Source organism: Schistocerca cancellata, chromosome 5 (genome assembly GCF_023864275.1).
Source record: "Schistocerca cancellata isolate TAMUIC-IGC-003103 chromosome 5, iqSchCanc2.1, whole genome shotgun sequence".
NCBI classification, from domain to species: domain Eukaryota; kingdom Metazoa; phylum Arthropoda; class Insecta; order Orthoptera; family Acrididae; genus Schistocerca; species Schistocerca cancellata.
The window spans coordinates 438,592,038-438,614,495 of NC_064630.1; positions in this window are offsets into that span (position 1 = coordinate 438,592,038).

The following is a 22,458-nucleotide window of genomic DNA, read 5'->3' on the forward strand; positions in this document are numbered from 1 at the left end:
TTGAGACTCGTAGACTAGCAGTCACGTCAAGATTTCTGGCCACTGAGGAAACATTCTAGCCTTTGGGCTATACAACACGAATTGCAGCAAGTACAATATTTATAACAACATCGCGCTTTACAGATCATACTTCCATCAAATTAATAAGGAAATCTCAGAAACTTACAGAAACAATAAGATGGAAAAAAATTGCTAGTAGTGAGACGCAAACCTTCTACCTTTCAATTACACTCCTGGAAATGGAAAAAAGAACACATTGACACCGGTGTGTCAGACCCACCATACTTGCTCCGGACACTGCGAGAGGGCTGTACAAGCAATGATCACACGCACGGCACAGCGGACACACCAGGAACCGCGGTGTTGGCCGTCGAATGGCGCTAGCTGCGCAGCATTTGTGCACCGCCGCCGTCAGTGTCAGCCAGTTTGCCGTGGCATACGGAGCTCCATCGCAGTCTTCAACACTGGTAGCATGCCGCGACAGCGTGGACGTGAACCGTATGTGCAGTTGACGGACTTTGAGCGAGGGCGTATAGTGGGCATGCGGGAGGCCGGGTGGACGTACCGCCGAATTGCTCAACACGTAGGGCGTGAGGTCTCCACAGTACATCGATGTTGTCGCCAGTGGTCGGCGGAAGGTGCACGTGCCCGTCGACCTGGGACCGGACCGCAGCGACGCACGGATGCACGCCAAGACCGTAGGATCCTACGCAGCGCCGTAGGGGACTGCACCGCCACTTCCCAGCAAATTAGGGACACTGTTGCTCCTGGGATATCGGCGAGGACCATTCGCAACCGTCTCCATGAAGCACACCGTTAGGCCGTCTTCCGCTCACGCCCCAACATCGTGCAGCCCGCCTCCAGTGGTGTCGCGACAGGCGTGAATGGAGGGACGAATGGAGACGTGTCGTCTTCAGCGATGAGAGTCGCTTCTGCCTTGGTGACAATGATGGTCGTATGCGTGTTTGGCGCCGTGCAGGTGAGCGCCACAATCAGGACTGCATACGACCGAGGCACACAGGGCCAACACCCGGCATCATGGTGTGGGGAGCAATCTCCTACACTGGCCGTACACCACTGGCGATCGTCGAGGGGACACTGAATAGTGCACGGTACATCCAAACCGTCATAGAACCCATCGTTCTACCATTCCTAGACCGGCAAGGGAACTTGCTGTTCCAACAGGACAATGCACGTCCGCATGTATCCCGTGCCACCCAACGTGCTCTAGAAGGTGTAAGTCAACTACCCTGGCCAGCAAGATCTCCGGATCTGTCCCCCATTGAGCATGTTTGGGACTGGATGAAGCGTCGTCTCACGCGGTCTGCACGTCCAGCACGAACGCTGGTCCAACTGAGGCGCCAGGTGGAAATGGCATGGCAAGCCGTTCCACAGGACTACATCCAGCATCCCTACGATCGTCTCCATGGGAGAATAGCAGCCTGCATTGCTGCGAAAGGTGGATATACACTGTACTAGTGCCGACATTGTGCATGCTCTGTTGCCTGTGTCTATGTGCCTGTGGTTCTGTCAGTGTGATCATGTGATGTATCTGACCCCAGGAATGTGTCAATAAAGTTTCCCCTTCCTGGGACAATGAATTCACGGTGTTCTTATTTCAATTTCCAGGAGTGTATATTGATGCACAGCGTCTCTTCTGGACATGTCCGAAAGAACAGACACCAGGCGTTCACATAACTGATTCGCCTTGATGAGCAATGATTCCACCACCTTCAGTGCGGATGCACAGTTACGTCTCACCTCCTGCGGAAATGTCAAATGTCAAAGTAGCGAGCGAGCATGTAGGAAATGGGGGCGGGGGGGGGGGGTGGGGTGGGCTGCAGTGCAGGTGGCGCTAGACGGGAGCGTGGGTAGGCCGAGAGGCGTACGGATGCCGGCTCGGTAGCTCAGCGTGTTCGGTCACAGGGTTAGCTACCCTCTGTAACAAAAAACTGAATGAACGGGTCAACGAAGAACCTAAATGGGTGCCATCGGACGTCCGCCCCATACAAATTCAACGAACAATATTAGAACAAAAAGAGCTCAAAAATTAAAAAATAAAAAGGTGGCGCAGTGATTAACGCAACTGCCTAGTAAGCAGGGGTCCCGGGTTCGAATCTTGGTCCGGAACTGATTCCGCATAAAGTCCCGATGCACCTGACATCAATAGTTCCTTTCCTTTTCTTTCTCCCCCCCTCCACCTGCAATTTACATAATTCTACCTTTGAGCTTACACTTCACACCGCTATCAGTTACGCTACGGCTCGCTAAAGGCTGTAGCTACAGATGTCATTCTTTGATATTTAGCTAGAAGAAACTCTACGAAAAAGACGCGCTTTTGGTAAATTATCAATGTGACGCACTACTGAAACTGCATTCTTTCGTAACATCCAAGCTATAAAACAAAAATCATTAAATATTAGAAGGCTTTATGTATTCTTTTTATATTACGGTGTATGTGGTATGAATATCAGCTGTTTCACAACACCAGCATGTCGAGGTTCTGTCGAAAACGCGTAGTTATTGTAAATGTTCTTTTGGACATGTCCGAAAGAATAGACACCAGGCATTCATATAACTGATTCGCCTCGATGAACAAAACTAAACAGTCCCGTCGATTTATTCGAACAATTTTTTTCACAAACTACGTGTTTTCGAGAGAACCTCGACATGCTGGTGTTGTAAAACAGCTGATATTCAAACCAAATACACTGTAGTATAAAAGAACACCAAATACAGAATTCAACTCCATATCAATTACGGGGGCATCCTAGACAGTAAAGGCTCCGAATTTTTTATGTGAAAACTCTTAAAGCTTCTTATACAAACCAGACGTTATTAACAATCTACATCTTTATTCTTCATGTCTACGTACAAGAGGGCACCGAACTGAAGCATGTAACATGACGATGTGTAACGTAACTACACTATGTGATCAAAAGTATCCGGACACCTGGCTGAAAATGACTTACAAGTTCGTGGCGCCCTCCATCGGTAATGCTGGAATTCAATATGGTGTTGGCCCACTCTTAGCCTTGATGACAACTTCGACTCTCGCAGGAATACTTTCAATCAGGTGCTGGAAGGTTTCTTGAGGAATGGCAGTCCATTCTTCACGAATTGCTGCACTGGGGGGAGGTATCGATGTCGGTCGGTGAAACCTGCCACGAAGTCAGTGTTCCAAAACATCGCAAGGGTGTCCTGTAGGATTCAGGTCAGGACTCTGTGCAGGCCAGTCCATAACAGGGATGTTATTGTCGTGTAACCAAACCGCCACAAGCCGTGCATTATGAACAGGTGCTCGATCGTGTTGAAAGATGCAATCGCCATCCCCGAATTGCTCTTCAACAGTGGGAAGCAAGAAGGTGCTTAAAACATAAATATCAGGCCTGTGCTGTGATAGTGGCATGTAGAACAACAAGGAGTGCAAGCCCCCGCCATGAAAAACACGACCACACCACAACACCACCGCCTACGAATTTTACTGTTGGCACTACACACACTGGCAGATGACGTTCACCGGGCATTCACATTCCCACACCCTGCCATCTGATCGCCAAATTGTGTACCGTGATTCGTCACTCCACACAACGTTTTTCCACAGTTCAATCGTCCAATGTTTACGCTCCTTACACCAAGCGAGGCGTCGTTTGACATTTACCGGCGTGATGTGTGGCTTATGAGCAGCTGCTCGACCATGAAATCCAAGTTTTCTCACCTCCTGCCTAACTGTCATAGTACTTTCAGTGGATCCTGATGCAGTTTGGAATTCCTGTGTGATGGTCTGGATAGATGTCTGCCTATTACACATTACGACCCTATTCAACTGTCGGCGGTCTCTGTCAGTTAACAGACGAGGTTGGCCTGTACGCTTTTGTTCTGTACGTGTTCCTTCACATTTCCACTTCACTATCACATCGGAAACAGTGGACCTAGGGATGTTAAGGAGCGTGGAAATTTCGCGTACAGACGTATGACAAGTGACACCCAATCACCTGGTCTTGTTCGAAGTCCGTGAGTTCCGCGAAGCGCCCCATTCTGCTCTCTCACGATATCTAATGACTACTGAGGTCACTGATATCGAGTACCTGACACTAGATGGCAGCACAATGCACCTAATATGAAAAAGTATGTTTTGGGGGGGGGGGGGGTGTCCGGATACTTTTAATCACATAGTGTATGTCGTTGCATGAGAAACACCTTGCTGTGATCGGGTTTCGAATTTGAAGAGTTTATCCACACAGGGTGGACCCTCCACTTCAGCATGACAATGGCATGTCAACACGAGTGCTGCAGCATCTGCAACAATCCGACGCCTTTGGTTCGTTGTCATCAATCACCCACCCTCCACAGAGTTCAGACTTGGCCCTATCCTATTTTCCATCGGTTTCCAAAACTTAAAGAACACCTTCGAGGACTTCACTTTGATAGTGATGAAGCGGTGCAAACAGAGCTGAGGTTGTAGTTCCGTCCACGAACTTAAACATTATTCAGTTCTAGCATCAACAGACAGGTCTCTCGTTGGGAGAAATGTGTTCTTCTCCAGGGTGACTATGTCGAGAAATAAATATGCAGGATAAATTTGTAGAACGTTTGTTTTATTTAAAAAGTTTTTAGGAGTTTTCGCAAATAAAATTTGGAGGAATTAGTTTTTAGCTCGTCACGGCAGATTTTTGCTTTCGTGCTGCACAATATAGTTGAACTTGGAATTTCAAGCTGTGGCGTCACCAGCTCCTCGTCCACGAACGTTTCATTGTCGCGTGAGAGAGCGCCCTAACACTAAATCCAATGTCAATTTCGAAAACCGCAGATTGAAGGAAATCGTTTGGTACATATTACAATAAAATTCTTGCCTGATTTTTATTTTATCATGTTTCTACTGATTTTTGTTGTTTTATATTTCTAACTCTTCCACCCCCTTTCAACCCGAGTCAGTCACTTTAATGACTTGCACTGAATAGAACCTGCAGTTTACGAGGGAGTCTCAATGGCATTTGGATGCACTCAGTTAGCTGCCACAAACACAACTTAAAGGCCACGGGAATAACATCACAAGTGACTAGAGTAAAAGCAGCGGTCTTAGCTGAAGCTAGGCAGTTGTGCAGTAGAGAAAATGTTCGACACGATATCGGCGAATGTAGGAAGCAGACGCATTGACAGCTGCAGACGTGCGTAATTTTTCAAGACTGCATTGTATTTTTTTGGGTAGTATGAAGGTGACAACACTGATGCAGTGAGATAGTTCATGGCACCTGACTAGTGTTCTTGTTTTTATTTTGGAAACCAAATAAAAATTACGCGATGTTCGTTATTTACAAAGTTAGAAAACTCCTCATCAAACATATGAGGTCAGAGAATTGCAACCTTTGATGGCGAACGAGCACAAGATGGATATAGCCAAGGAAATTATGGATTTAGGATTCTACGTTATTAATGCCAAATTACATAAAGAAAAGGTAGATCCCAATAACACCTTGAGAAACATGTTCGAAAAATGTGCCAGACCTCCACAGTTACCATCCAATCCTCGTTACCCGAGCTGTGAACGAGACCGTTGATTACATTGTCTGACAAAAAAACTGAAACATGCAGTTGGGGAGGAGGAAACGAAATGAGACTTCACGGGTTGAGAGGATGTGATGTATTTCGGTGATTACAAAATGGAGTCATAAGAAACAGGCAGTATGTGTCCACTTACCAGTATGACACTGTATCTCCTCTGGCCTGGATAGATGCGCCAATTCAGTTGGAAAGGGTATCATATAACCGTGCTCTCTCTTCCGGATGCAACCGCGCCCACAACTATTGCAAATAGTTCTTGATATCGTGGATACTAACACAGAGAGCGTAGACGTCCGTGCGTCGTGTTATGTGTGGACGAACATTGTCCTGCTGAAAAATGGCACCAGGCTACTGTGGCATGAGATACGGTAACACACGAGGACGCAAAATGTCCCTTCGTACCGTTGTGCCGTTAGAGAGTCCTCAGTCACTACCCGCCGTGACCTAAGTCATGCGCCATGACTCCTCATACGATGACGCCAAGGTAACAGTACTATGCCTCTCCAGAACAATGGAAGAAAGGGGACCTCTTTCCACGTATCCGTCACACTCGCTTACTACGGTCATCCACTGTAGTACGGAACCACAATTCATCGCTGGACGCAGTGCGACACCATTCATCAGCCATCCAGTCATCCCGATCGCGGCAACACTCCAAACGCAGCCGTTTGAGTTGTTGTGTTAAGGCCAGCATACGCACGGGACATAATTTCCTTTTTGGGCTATTGCTAGTCTCTGGCCAATGATGTAGGATAATGGAATGTTGCAGGGAATCCACTACTCATTCACAGATGGCAGGTGCAGATGTGAATTGTTCACGATGTGCTTGGTGCACAATACTGTAATCCTCCCTGCTGGTGGTGGATGGTGGACGGGAATCTTATCGAATGGTGTGCCTGTGTTTTTACGCAGTACAATATGGGCCCCCTGTCACATACGAATGGCCTACGAATCCAGATATCGCACGATTCGACCAGTTGGCAATATGGAGACGCACAGTGAGGCCCATTCCAATCTCTATCAGTGCTGATAACGGTGTCTCAGACGAGTACGCGGCGTCTCCGTGTCCTTCACAGTGGTCACTATGTATGTGATGTTTTTAACTCCTCTTATACACACAACCAGGCCTGATAACAACACTAAACACGAACAACACTAGTGCAGTCTTGTTGCTGTTCCTCCTTCACCCAAGAATTGCAGTTCTAATCGTTTCCATGCCAAGTGATTACACATTGACGGAAAAAATTGCAACACCGAAAAATAATTAATATACAGTAATGAAATTTCGGCAATACATTTATCTAGGTAATATATTTAACTGATTAACATTGCAAGATCACAGGTTAATGAAAGCGCTAGCTAAGCTGCTGCAAATGAGAAATGCTGATACGTTAACAACCAATGTAACAGCCAGAATATGAATGCAGGCTTACAAACGTGCATGCGTTGTTCTGTACAGGTGCCGAATGTCAGTTTGGGGGATGAAGTTCCACGCCTGTTGCCCTTCGTCGGTCAACACTGTTTGTGGATGACGCTGGAGTTGTCGTACGATAATGCCCCATATGTGTTGGATTGGAGACAGATCGGGTGATCGAGGAGGCCAGAGCAACATGTCAACACTCTTTAGAGGATGTTGGGTTACAACAGCTGTGTGTGGGTGAGGTTATCCTGTTGGAAAACATCTGCTGTTCTGTTGTTCGTGAATGCTGCCACAAAAGGTCCAGTCACCAGGTTGACATACAAATTCTAAGTCAGTGTACATGGGATAACCACGAGAGTACTCCTGGTGTCATACGAAATCGAGCCCCAGAATATAACTCCGGGTGTAGGTCCAATGTGTGTATCAGGCAGGCAGGTTGGTTGCAGGCCCTCAACTGTCTTCCTTCTAACCAACACACAGCCATCATTGGCACCGAGGCAGAACCAGCGTTCGACAGAAAACACCCGCATCCGGCACTCCAAATGAGCTCTCACTTGAGACCACCAAATCGCAAATGGCGTTGGTTTGGGGTGAGCGGAATGCACGCTATGGGGCGTCTGGCTGGGATCTGTCTACATCTACATATATACTCCGCTAGCCACCAAGCGATGCGTGGCGGAGGGCACAATTCGCGCCAAAGTCCTATTTCCCCCCTCCCCACTGTTCCACTCGCGGATCGCGCGAGGGAAAAATGACTATCTGAACGCCTCAGTACGAGCTCTAATTTCCATCATCTTTGAATGGTGATCATTGCGCGATTTGAAAGTTGGTGGTAATAATATATGCTCTACATCCTCGGCGAAGGTCGGATTTCGGAATTTAGTGAGCAGTCCCTTCCGTTTAGTACGTCGTCTGTCTGCAAGTGTGTCCCACTTCCTATGAGATATGTAACGCTCTCACGATGGCTAAATGTGCCAGTCACGAATCTTGCTACTCTTCTTTGAACCTTCTCAATCTCTTGAATCTGACCCAACTTGTAAGGGTCCCATACAGACGAACAATAAGACTGGACTAACTAACTTATTGTAAGCAATTTCCTTTGCTGACGGACTGCATCGCTTCAGGGTTCTACCAATAAACCGTAAAATTAGAGTTCGCCTTGCCCGTTGCTTGAGTAATCTGATCATTCCATTTGAGATCATTTCGAATAGTCACTCGACGGGTGTTACCGCTTCCAATGACTGGGCATTTATTTTGTACTCGTACATTTTATACGCAGTAGGTTGCACTACTAATATTGAGAGATAACTGCCAGTCATTACACCACGCATTTACTTTACTCAAGGATTTGTTCACAACTTTCGTGTGCTACTACTTTCCTGTAGACTACAGCATCATCGGCAAACAGTCTAATGCCGCTGTCAATACCACCAACCAGATAGTTTATGTAAATCAGAGAAAGCAGTGGACCTATTACGCTACCCTGGGGCACACCTGAAGTTATGCTTGTTTCTGTTGAAGTCACCCCGTTCAGGGCGACATACTGCTCCCTGTCTCTTAGAAAACTTTCTATCCAACCGCATATGTCATCGGATTGACCGTTAAGCGCGCACTGTTTGGAACAAGCGATAGTGCGGAACTGAGTCGAACGCCTTTCGAAAGTAGAGAAATATGGCATCAACCTAGGAGTCTGTATCTAGAGCCTGCTGTATATCAGGCACAAAGAGGGCCAGCTGTGTCTCGCATGACCCCTGTCTCCTAAAACCGTGCTGGTTTCTCCAGATGAGCTTCTCAGAGTCTAGAAAGGTCATTATGTCTGAACACAAAAATGTTCTATGATTCTACAACAACTGATTTTTAAGAGTTCGTTGTGTCACTGTGGTGCCAACTACTGCTCAGACTGCTGCTGCAGATGCAGTACGATGCGCCAGAGCCATATGCCAGTCTTTCTTCTCGGTAGTGCCACGTGGCTGTCCGGAGCCCAGTGTTCCTGGGACGAACCCAGTGTGCCTGGGACCGAACATTCTCGTGACCACCGCTGCCATCAATCATGTACAGTGGCTACATTATTGCCAAGTCTTTGTACACTAGCACAAGGAACATCCAGGTTTTCGCAGCCCTATTACACGATCTCGTATAAATTGTGACGTGTTGACAATGGCGTCTTTGTCGCCTTAAAGACATTCTTGACTAACATCAACTCAGCATCTGCAATGTCAAAGGTAACAAACGCTCAGGAGTGTTACATGGTGTCTTTAAAGCAAACCCAATGTGCATCCTGTTATGCGATTGATGGGAAATTTTAATAGACATCCTCTTTGGGATGGAGAGACACGGCAACCAACTTTCATTTATGCCGCACAACTGCTTCTTGGTGTAGCGTTTTATTCCGTCGGTGTATTTACGTGTACGAAGTTACATCGACGTCCGACCAAGTCTTCTGGGTGCTTCACTTCTTTTTCGGCGGGCAATTCAGCAGACGAAGTGCCTGTCAGTAAGTACAGCCAATCTTCGGCCAACAGAGCTGGAACGAACGCGCGGGGCGGAGTGTGTTGTGACCTTTGTGGAAGCCTGGACACGCGAAGGCTGGGCGCCGGCGGGTGTGGGCGGCGGAGTGGGTGGCAGGGCTGCGTAGGAGCGCGCGCCACGCACCACGCGCCACGCACCGCGCGCCGCACAGGGCCGGCCGCCGTCATTTAACACATCAGCCGCCCGCGGGACGCGCCACGCAGACCGGGTGGGGCCGCTGGAACAGCTCGCAACATCTGCTGCCAGCGCCGCTCCCCGCATTGCTCAGACGCTGCTCAGGAGGTCGTCCACACCTTACCGTACCACACGGGTTGGTAAATGTTCCACAACACGGTCATTTTTCGTGATAGTCACTGGCCGCCACCGGTTCCCCCTCTTCGTCACAGAGTACCGTGTCTACGATCGGTCCTCAGTTACTTGTTGGGTATACACTGCTTGACAAAAAGAAGTTAAGCTCCTAGAAAACATGGCCGGATGCCAATGTAACATCGTAAATGTAGACACCCTCAGAGTGTTGCAACGTGTACCACAGTGCATTACTCTTGTTGATGTGTAGTGTTGATACCAGAACTAGTAGGGCACACTCATGTTCATAAATTGAGGATAATTGCAGAATGTGGTGCCACACAACGTGGCACTACACAAAACTGGCGCTAATAGCATAGGCACATAGGGAACACACACGACACAGGTCTGTAAGTCCACGGCACTGGTGATAAATTGAGAAAACCGTCCCGAAACACATCTGCTACATAACGCCACTGTTTCTTGCGCATGTACCCCGATATCAGTATCGGATATGATCACCATGCAGACGTACACAGGCCGCACAACGGGTTGGCATACTCTGGATCAAGTGGTCGAGCAGCTGCTGGGGTATAGCCTTCCATTCTTGCACCAGTGCCTGTCGGAGCTCCTGAAGTGTCCTAGGGGGTTTGAAGACGCGCAGCGATACGTCGATCGAGAGCATCCCAGACGTACTCGATGGTATTTAGATCTGGAGAACAGGCAGGCCGCTCCATTCGCCTAGTATCTTCTGTTTCAAGGTACTCCCCCACGAAGGCAGCTCGGTGGGGCCGTGAGTTATCATCCGTCAGGAGGAAGGTGGGACCCACTGCACCCCTGCAAAGGCGGACATACTGGTGCAAAATGATGTCCCGATACACCTGACCTGTTACATTTCCTCAGGAATGTACGTGCACCAATCATAATCCCACCCCTCACCATCAAACGACGACCTCCTACAGGTCCCTTTCAACGATATTAATGGGTTGGTGCCTGCTTCCTGGTTCACACCAGATGAAAACCCAGCGAGTATCACTGATCAGACTATACCTGGACTCGTCCGTGAACATAATCTGGGACCACTGTTCCAATGACCATGTACTATGTTCTCGACACCTTGCTTTACGGGCTCTCCTGTGACCAGGGGTCAGTGGAATGCACCTTGCAGGTCTCCGGGCGAATAAACGATGTCTGTTCAGTCGTCTGTAGACTGCGTGTCTGGAGACAACTGTTCCAGTGGCTGCGCTAAGGTCCCGACCAAGGCTACCTGCAGTAATCCGTGGCCGTCTGCGGGCACTGATGGTGAGATATCGGTCTTCTTGTGGTGTTGTACAATGTGGACGTCCAGTACTGTAGCGCCTGGACACGTTTCCTGTCTGCTGAAATCGTTGCCATAATCTTGAGATCACACTTTGTGGCACACGGAGGGCCCCTGCTACGACCTGCTGGCTTTGACCAGCCTCCAGTCGCCCTAGTATTCTACCCCTCATGACGTCATCAATATGTGTTCTTTGAGCCATTTTCAGCACACAGTCACCATTAGGACGTCTGAAAACGTCTGCACACTTACTCGCTGCATCGTACTCTGACAAGCACCAACACACCTCTGCGTATGTGGACTGCTGCCAGCGCCACCGTGCGACGACTGCAGGTCAGATGCACCGCATGGTGAAACATCGAGGTGATTTAAACCCGCAAACCGCCCCCCAGAGCGCTGTTTCACCAGATATCAGCATTATCCTTAATTTATGAGCATGAATAGTATCAGATAAGTGATCACTGCGAAGGACGCACAAATACCGCGTATTTGTATGAGACATCGTTCTCAGCACCTGACTCAGTCTATAAGGTGTCTCCGTGTGGGTCTTTACGTGGCTGGCTGATCGAATTGGGCAAGATCCGGATTTGTGGGGCATTCGTATGTGCGAGGGGCCCGATTTTGGACTACATGAAAGCATGAGGACAGTCATATTTATCGTCAGGGTTCCGGCCGACCATGTCTGAGCAATACAAGAGAGGATCGCTATATTGTGCTCCAGATAACTGCTTCACAAATGCACCTGCCATCCGACAGTCCCTGCAACAGTCTGCATCATCCTGCACCATTGGTCAGAGCCTTAACAACAACCGGCCGAGCGAATTACTGTGCCATGCGTTGGCTACCGTCAATACCACAAAACAAACGGCTGCGTTTCGGGTGCTATACTGAGCAGGAAACAAAGCCTGCTGATGAATGGTGTCGCACTGCGTTCAGAGATGAATCGTGGTTCTGCGCTACTCCGGATGACCATTGTTGGCAGTATACCAACGGCAAGGGGAGTGATCCCATTCTTCCAGTGTTTGGACAGTTTGATGCAGCCATCGGGTATAATATCAGGTAGCAGCTGGTAGCAATTGAGGCGCAAGGTACGTTAGAGGTATCCTCAGACCACCAAGATCATTAGTGTTACCTCTCATGCGACAGTATCGTGGTGCCACTTTTCAACACGACAACGCTCGCCTACACATGGCACGTGAAGCTATGAACTTTCTGGCTGATGCTGATGTATTCCCATAGCCAGGAAGATCCCCAGATTTGTCCCCTACAGAACATGTGTGAGACCAGCTCCATTCCAGTCCCAGTATCCAGGATTCAAAGACCAATCACAAAAATTGTCGATCATTTTGCCTCAGCAGAGGACACAACGGCCTTGTAAGCATACCGAATCACTGTATGCACCCGGGCCACAGTTGGAGCAACGTCATACTTATAATTGGGCGCACACTGCCAAGTTATTTGTTAATTAGACTCTATTTTATTATCACTGTAATAACGTCACATACTCTCTCAACACGTTAAGTTTCATTTCGTTTCGTCCTCCTCTGCTGGGTGCTTCACTTCTGCCTGTATTTCTGTCATCAGTACAGTGGAAGCATTACCACGACGTCTCAACACACTTTCTATCATCCTGTCCCCTCCTGTAACTAGGCCTGCAGAGGACTCACGCATGATGCAGGGGCTGCCGGTTGAGCTTCAAAATAAACAATGTAACTTATTGCCACTAAATACGGGCCTCAGACAAGTATGTTCCGAGCAAGGTGCCCAGGGATGGGAAAGACTCGCTGTGTTTTTAAATCGTGTTAGAAAACTTCTACGTAAATAGAGAGAACTTCATCTTGGATCCAAGAGAAGTCAAAACCCTAAAAGGTTTTGGTCTTATGTAAAATCAGTATGCGATTCGAAATCATCTATTCAGTCATTCAGTGACCTTACAGGCACGAGAACTGAAAATAACAGAGAGAATGTCGAAATACTGAATTTAGTCTTCCGAAATTTTTTCACCGGGGAAGATCCTTAATATTGGCCCTTATTTCTATCGTCGTACGAACGTCGAAATGTCAGATATTGAGCTAATATAATAGAAAAGCAAATACAGTCACTTAGTAGTAGAAAGGCATCAGGACCAGATGACATAAGATTCTAGAAAGGTTGTGGGAAATAACTTGCTCCACTTCCAGTAGCAGTGAGTCGTAGTTCGCTTGAGCAACGAAAGGTACCTAGCAACTGGAAAAAAGTGCAGGTCGTTCCCGTTATCAGACGCCAAAATCATTGGCCAATATCGTTGACGTCAATTTGTTGTAGAATTATCGTTCAAATGGCTCTAAGCACTATGGGAGTTAACATCTGAGGTCATCAGTCCCCTAGACTTAGAACTACTTAAACCTAACTAACCTAAGGACATCACAAACATCCATGCCCGAGGCAGGATTCGAACCTGCGACCATAGCAGCAGTGCGGTTCCAGACTAAAGCGCCTAGAACCGCTCACCGATAGCGGCCGGCTGTATAATTATAGAACACGTTTTGTGCTCAAAACGTATTTGGAGACAGCAAATTTCCTCTATAAATACACTATGTGACCGAAAGTTTCCGGACATCTGGCTGAAAACTACTTACGAGTTCGTGGCGCCCTCCAGCGGTAACCCTGGAATTCACTATTGTGTTGGCCCACCTTTAGCCTTGATGACAGCCTCCACTCTCGCAGGCATATTTTCAGTCAGGTGCTGGAGGATTTCTTGGGGAATGGCAGCCCGTTCTTCACGGAGTGCCGCACTGAGGAGAGGTATTGCTATTGGTCGGTGAGGCCTGACACGAAGTCGGCATTCCAAAACATCCCAAAAGCGTTCTGTAGAATTCAGGTCAGGAGTCAGTGCAGGCCAGTCCATTACAGGGGTGTTACTGTCGTGTAACTACAGGCAGTGCATTACGCACAGGTGCTCGATCGTGGTGAAAGATGCAGCCGCCATCCCCGAATTTCTCTTCAGTGGGAAGCAAGAAGGTGCTTAAAACATCAATGTAGGGCCGGCCGGAGTGGCCGAGCGGTTCTAGACGCTACAGTCTGAAACCGCGCGACCGCTACAGTCGCAGGTTCGAATCCTGCCTCGGGCATGGATGTGTGTAATGCTCTTAGGTTAGTTAGGTTTAAGTAGTTCTGAGTTCTAGGGGACTGGTCCCATAGTGCTCAGAGCCATTAGAACCATCAATGTAGGCCTGTGCTGTGATAGTACCACGCAAAACAACAAGGGGTGCAAGCCCCCTCCCTGAAAAACACGCCCACTTCATAACACCACAGCCTCCGAATTATACTGTTGGCACTACACACGCTGGCAGATGACGTTCACCAGGTATTCGCCATACCCACAACCTGTCATCGGATCGCCACATTGTGTACCATGTTTCGTCACTCCACACAACGTTTTTCCACTGTTCAGTCGTGCAATGTTTACGCACCTGACACCAAGCGAGGCGTCGTTTGGCATTTACCGGCGTGATGTGTGGCTTATGAGCAGCCGTTGCCGACCATAAAATCCAAGTTCTCCCACCTACTTCCGAACTGTCATAGTACTTGCAGTGGATTCTGATGCAGTTTGGAATTCCTGTGTGATGGTCTGGATAGATGTCTGCCTATTACACATTACGACCCCGTTCAACTGTCGGCAGTCTCTGTCAGTCAACAGACTTAAGGAGAATAAACATTTGACGATTGAACAGTGGAGAAACGTTGTGTGGAGTGACGAATCCACACAATGTGGCGATCCGATGGAAGGGTGAGGGTATGGCGAATAGCCTGTGAACGTCATCTGCCAGCGTGTATAGTGCCAACAGTAAAATTCGGAGGCGGTGGTAATATGGTGTGGTCGTGTTTTTAATGGCGGGGCTTGCACCCCTTGTTTTACGTGGCGCTACCATGATGTTTTAAGCACCTTCTTGCTTCCCACTGTTAAAGAGGAATTCGGGGATGGCAACTACATGTTTCAACACGATCGAGCACCTGTTCATAATGCACCGCCTGTGGCGAAGTGGTTACACGACAACAACATCCCTGTGATGGACTGGCCTGCACTGAGTCATGACCTGAATCCTGTAGAACACCTTTGGGGTGTTTTGGAACGCCGACTTCGTGCCAGGCCTCACCGACCGACATTGATACCTCTCCTCAGTGCAGCACTCCGTGAAGAATGGGCTGCCATTACTGAAGAAACCTTCCAGCACCTGATTGAACGTATGCCTGCGAGAGTGGAATCTGTCATCAAGGCTAAGGTTGGGCCAACACCATACTGAATTCCAGCATTACCGATGGAGGGCGCCACGAACTTGTAAGTCATTTTTAGCCAGGTGTCCGGATACTTTTGATCACGTAGTGTATTTCTAAGGAGTAGTGAAATAAAAAAGAGAGAGACGGAAGAAAGTAAGTAAACTATTTATCATTTCAAAAATTATTGCCATAACTGTTAATATATTTATCCCACCGTGAGACAAGACGGCAGTGCCTTGACATAAAAATCTTTGCGATTACCTACGGAACCATGATTGTACACAGGCATGCGTCCGAGACAAATCGACGGTCGCGGATGTCTTTCTTGACGGCTCCCAAAACATGGAAATCGCGTAGAGAGAGATCGGAACTGTATGGAGGTTGTGTAAGGGCTCCCCAGTGCGCTTGTGTCTACATGTTGCCAATGTTGTTTCGACTATCGACATCTACATGACTTCTCTGCAATTCACATTTAAGTGCTTGGCAGAGGGTTCATCGAACCACAATCATACTATCTCCCTACCATTTCACTCCCGAACAGCGCGTGGGAAAAACGAACACCTAAACCTTTCTGTTCGAGCCCTGATTTCTCTTATTTTATTTTGATGATCATTCCTACCTATGTAGGTTGGGCTCAACAAAATATTTTCGCATTCGGAAGAGAAAGTTGGTGACTGAAATTTCGTAAATAGATCTCGCCGCGACGAAAAACGTCTTTTCTTTAATGACTTCCATCCCAATTCGCGTATCATTTCTGCCACACTCTCTCCCCTATTACGCGATAATACAAAACGAGCTGCCCTTTTTTGCACCCTTTCGATGTCCTCCGTCAATCCCACCTGGTAGGGATCCCACACCGCGTAGCAATATTCTAACAGAGGACGAACGAGTGTAGTGTAAGCTGTCTCTTTAGTGGACTTGTTACATCTTCTACGTGTCCTGCCAATGAAACGCAACCTTTGACTCACCTTCCCCACAATATTATCTATGTGGTATTTCCAACCGAAGTTGTGCGTAATTTTTACACCCAGGTACTTAGTTGAATTGACAGTCTTGAGAATTGTATTATTTATCGAGTAATCGAATTCCAACGGATTTCTTTTGGAACTCATGTGGATCACCTCACACTTTTCGTTATTTAGCGTCAAATGGTTCAAATGGCTCTGAGCACTATGGGACTCAACTGCTGTGGTCATCAGTCCCCTAGAACTTAGAACTACTTAAACCTAACCAACCTAAGGACATCACACACACCCATGCCCGAGGCAGGATTCGAACTTGCGACCGTAGCAGCAGCGCGGCTCCGGACTGGAGCGCCTAGAACCGCACGGCCACCGCGGCCGGCTTATTTAGCGACAACTGCCACCTGCCACACCATACAGCAATCTTTCCTAAATCGCTTTGCAACTGATACTGGTCTTCGGATGACCTTACTAGACGGTAAATTACAGCATCATCTGCGAACAACCTAAGAGAACTGCTCAGATTGTCACCCAGGTCAATTGTATAGACCAGGAACAGCAGAGGTCCCAGGACGCTTCCTTGGGGAACACCTGATATCACTTCAGTTTTACTCGATGATTTGCCGTCTATTACTACGAACTGCGACCTTCCTGACAGAAAATCACGAATCCAGTCGCACAACTGAGACGAATACCCATAGGCCCGCAGCTTGATTAGAAGTCGCTTGTGAGGAACGGTGTCAAAAGCTTCCCGGAAATCTAGAAATACGGAATCAACTCGTGATCCCCTGTCGATAGCGGCCATTACTTCGTGCGAATAAAGAGCTAGCTGCGTTGCACAAGAACGATGTTTTCTGAAACCATGCTGATTACGTATCAATATATCGTTCCCTTCGAGGTGATTCATAATATTTGAATACAGTATGTGCTCCAAAACTCTACTGCAAACCGACGTCAATGATATAGGTCTGTAGTTCGACGGATTACTCCTACTACCCTTCTTAAACACTGGTGCGACCTTCGCAATTTTCCAATCTGTAGGTACAGATCTATCGGTGAGCGAGCGGTTGTATATGATTGCTAAGTAGGGAGCTATTGTATCAGCGTAATCTGAAAGGAACCTAATCGGTATACAATCTGGACCTGAAGACTTGCCCGTATCAAGCGATTTGAGTTGCTTCGCAACCCCTAAGGCATCTACTTCTAAGAAACTCATGCTAGGAGCTGTTCGTGTTTCAAATCCTGGAATATTCCATTCGTCTTCCCTGGTGAAGGAATTTCGGAAAACTGCGTTCAAGAACCCCGCTTTGGTGGCACAGTCGTCGGTAACAATACCACCGGCATTGCGCAGCGAAGATATTGACTGCGTCTTGCCGCTTGTGTACTTTACATACGACCAGAATTTCTTCGGATTTCCTACCAAATTTCGAGACAATGTTTCGTTGTGGAACCTATTAAGGCATCTCGCATTGAAGTCCGTGCCATATTTCGCGCGTCTGTAAATTTTAGCCAATCTTCGGGATTTTGCGTTCTTCTGAACTTCACATGCTTCTTCCTTTGCCTCTGCAACAGCGTTCGGACCTGTTTTGTGTACCACGGGGGATCAGTTCCATCTCTTACCAATTTATGAGGTATGAATCTCTCAATTGCTGTTGCTACTATATCTTTGAATTTGAGCCACATCTCGTCTACATTTGCATAGTCAGTTCGGAAGGAATGGAGATTGTCTCTTAGGGAGGCTTCTAGTGACACTTTATCCGCTTTTTTAAATAAAATTATTTTGCGTTTGTTTCTGGTGGATTTGGAAGAAACGGTATTGAGCCTAGCTACAACGACCTTGTGATCACTAATCCCTGTATCAGTCATGATGCTCTCTATCAGCTCTGGATTGTTTGTGACTAAGAGGTCAAGTGTGTTTTCGCAACCATTTACAATTCGCGTGGGTTCGTGGACTAACTGCTCGAAATAATTTTCGGAGAAAGCATTTAGGACAATTTCGGAAGAAGTTTTCTGCCTACCACCGGTTTTGTACAAGTATTTTTGCCAACATTTAGGGGGAAGGTTGAAGTCCCCACCAACTATAACCCTATGAGTGGGGTATTTATTTGTTACGAGACTCAAATTTTCTCTGAACTGTTCAGCAACTATATCATCGGAGCCTGGGGGTCGGTAGTGGTTCAAATGGCTCTGAGCACTATGGGACTTAACATCTGTGGTCATCAGTCCCCTAGAACTTAGAACTACTTAAACCTAACTAACCTAAGGACATCACACACATCCATGCCCGAGGCAGGATTCGAACCTGCGGCCGTAGCAGTCGCGCGGTTCCGGACTGAGCGCCTAGAACCGCTAGACCACCGCGGCCGCGGGGGGTCGGTAGAAGGAGCCAATTATTAACTTAGTTCGGCTGTTAAGTACAACCTCCACCCATACCAATTCGCACGGAGTACCTACTTTGACTTCACTACAAGATAAACCACTACTGACAGACATAAACACTCCACCACCAATTCTGCCTAATCTATGTTTCCTGAACACCGTCGGAGACTTCGTAAAAATTTCTGCAGAAGTTATTTCAGGCTTTAGCCAACTTTCTGTACCTATAACGATTTCAGCTTCTGTGCTTTCTATTAGCGCTTGAAGCTCAGGGACTTTCCCAGCACAACTACAACAATTTACAACTATAATTCCGACTGTCCTGTATTAGCCATGCACCCTTTGAGATTGCAGTCCACCCCGTACTTTCCCGAGGCCTTCTAACCTAAAAAACCGCCCAGTCCACGCCACACAGCCTCCGCTACCCGTGTAGCCGCCAGCTGAGTGTAGTGAACTCCTGACCTATTCAGCGGAACCCGAAACCCCACCACCCTATGGCGGAAGTCAAGGAATCTGCAGCCAACACGGTCGCAAAACCGTCTGAGCCTCTGATTCAGACCCTCCACCCGGCTCTGCACCAAAGGTCCACAGTCGGTTCTGTCAACGATGCTGCAGATGGTGAGCTCTGCCTTCATCTCGTAAGCAAGACCGGCAGCCTTCACCAAATCAGATAGCCGCTGGAATCCAGAGAGAATTTCCTCAGATCCAAAGCGACACACGTCTTTAGTGCCGACATGTGCCACCACCTGCAGCTGGCTGCACCCTGTGCTCTTCATGGCATCCGGAAGGACCCTTTCCACATCAGGAATGACTCCACCCGGAATGCACACGGAGTGCACACTGGATTTGTTCCCCTCCTTAGCCGCCATATCCCTATGGGGCCCCAATACGCGCCTAACATTGGAGCGCCCAACTACCAATACGCCCACCCTCTGCGATTGCCCGGACCTTGAAGGCTGAGAATCATCCTCTGAAACAGGGCAGGCAGCTGCATCTGGCTCAGCCAGAGACAGTACCTGAAACCTGTTTGTCAGACGCACCGGGGAGGCTTTCTGATCAGCCTCCGGGGACGTCTTTCGCTGCCTGCCACGCCTTGGAACGACCTCCCAATCAACCACAGGCGAGGGCTCAGCCCCACTGCGGGCAGCAACCGGGGCAACCACAACGGCAGACCGATCTGGGGACCGACGGGACGAGGTTGACATCCTCGTGATACCCAAGTCTGGCTCCCCACATTGGTGCCCATTGGCAACAGCCTCAAGCTGCGCGACCGAAGTCAGCGCCGCTTGCAGCTGTGAGCGAAGGGATGCCAACTCAGCCCTCATCCGAACACAGCAATCACAGTCCCTGTCCATTCTAATCGATGTTGAACAACAGTTACTGAAACACGAGTCCGTGCCTAGATAACGCAAGGGAAACACGCAAAGAATGTATTAACTAACCTGTATAAATGCCTAACGACTGCGCTACAATCTGCCTGAATTTACGATTACAGTAACTAAATCTCGAAATTACACCTCCTATACGAATCTCACACGCAATTTAAGTAAGAATCTACGAAGTAAACACTAAAGCGAGACGCTGCAACTCTCAAATACTATAATACGCCCGAAATTTATGAATTACACAATGGAAGTACCCAAAAGCACGCAAAGAAATTAAGAATTAAATTACGTAACAAATAAGTAAGCTAGGGGTATATGACTTGCTGCTGCAGCTGTTCATCCTACGGCGGCAGAGAGCACACTGGCTGTGACCAACCGACACTGGCCGTTCAAAACAAAAACAGAAGACAGACGACTACGCGAATTTACACTATTCAGGTACTAAAGCGCGATGCTACAACTCTCAAATATTATAATACGCCCGAAATTTATGAATTAAACAATGCAAGTACCCAAAAACACGCAACGAAATTAAGAATTAAACTATGTAACAAATAAGTAAGCTAGGAGTATACGTCTTGCTGCTGCTGGAAACGAAACTATTCGAAGTGGGAACGAAGCTCGTGGAAGTTCGTACGCAGTGCGTGAGCGCCCAGCAAGCACCAGCAGCCAGGGAGCCACGGCCTGGCCTGGCGAGGCAGACAGCTGTGAGAGCGGAGACCGGGCGGTGTAGGCGGCCGCTGCTGCCGTGGCTGTGGCTGGAATGCCGACTCCAGGCTGAGCGCGGCTGCGGCTATTTACGACACGAGCCGTGTGTGTCTCCAGCCTCAGGACATCCGGTCGGCGGCAGTCCTGGAGCCGGGCCGGAGGCGCGACTCGCGTTACAGGTGCGTCGCTACCTGTCTGTGCGCTCTGCAGCCTGCGAGCGGGTACTGACGCACCGCGCGCTGCCCGTCCGAGGGCCGGCCCCTCTGCCCGTGTGTTGCCGATTCCGCTAGCGACGTACCTCGACCTGTCGGCCATGATTGGCACGGAGGCGATGGAACTTAGTGCAACGGACGGGAAACTCATCGTCACGCTAGACGAAACGTCGACATAACGCCAAATCGCTCAGCCCCGTACCGAGAGCGGCGTCCACAGCGAGAGGCAGCGGAGGGTAGCTGCTCCTCTTCGGAAAAAAATATTAAAATCTTAGAAAGCTGTTGTTGTTGTGGCGTTCAGTACGAAGACTGGCCTGATGCAGCTCGTCGTACCAGCCTACAGTGTGATTCAGCTGCCCTACCGTTGTTGTTTTATGCAAACCGCAATTTTATATCAGGCCTTCGAAAACCAAGCGCGGGATTTTCATATTCTCTCGTTCGCTGCACGCAGACTGTTAGTCCCACAGGAAAAAAAATGAACATGATATTTTTGAAGGAAATTTAATGTAGTTAAATTTTGTACTGGGATACGTCTTCACCATAGGCCGTAATTTTCGAGTTATCGAAGAAAATCGTACGAAAGTGACCTTCAAACGCATCTCCACTCCCCCACTCAGCCCCTCTGGTAAGGATTCATGGCACTCCTTCCTACCACTGCACAAAAATTTGAGGCTGCACGAATTATTTTCCACATTCGACCTTTTTTTGGTCTCAATTCTCTGGCCTTAATACGCTACCGGCTTAACCGAGCACTTACACGTTGTAAATTTGACGTTCGAGTAAGTTTTACCTAAGAGTTTTGTGAATTTTAGCAGGATAATATAATAACGTCGATATATTGGTCAAGTCTTCTACCCGCCAGGGTACCTAAGAGCGCTAATGCGCTACTTCCTGGACTCGGGTATGCGCGTCGGCCTCGGATCGAATCCGCCCGGCGGATGAACGACGAGGGCTGGTCAGCTGGCCAGCCTGAATGTGGTTTTTAGTCGGTTTTCCACATCCCGATAGGTGAATACCAGGCTGGTCCCTACGTTCCGCCTCAGTTACACGACTGACGGACATTTGAACAAATTAGAATTATATTAATACCTTCAGCTGCTGACGGGCGTTGATATAGACCAACGGGGACTCGAACCCGGGATCTCCTGCTTACATGGCAGACGCTCTATCCATATGAGCCACCGGGGGCACAGACAATAGGGCGACTGCAAGAACTATCTCGCGCACGCCTCCCGCGAGACCCACATTCTCACCTTGTATATCCGCACACTACATTCGTAGTGCCCCACCCCAACAAACTCTATACTCGTGGAAGACATTCTTTCCAAGTCGCGTAAGAGTTCGGGGAATATGTGTGCATCCGCACAGAAGAAGAAAGTCATGGCTGGTGTTGCCAGAACTATATACTTATATAGATATGGTGCCTGTTTTTCGGACATGTCCG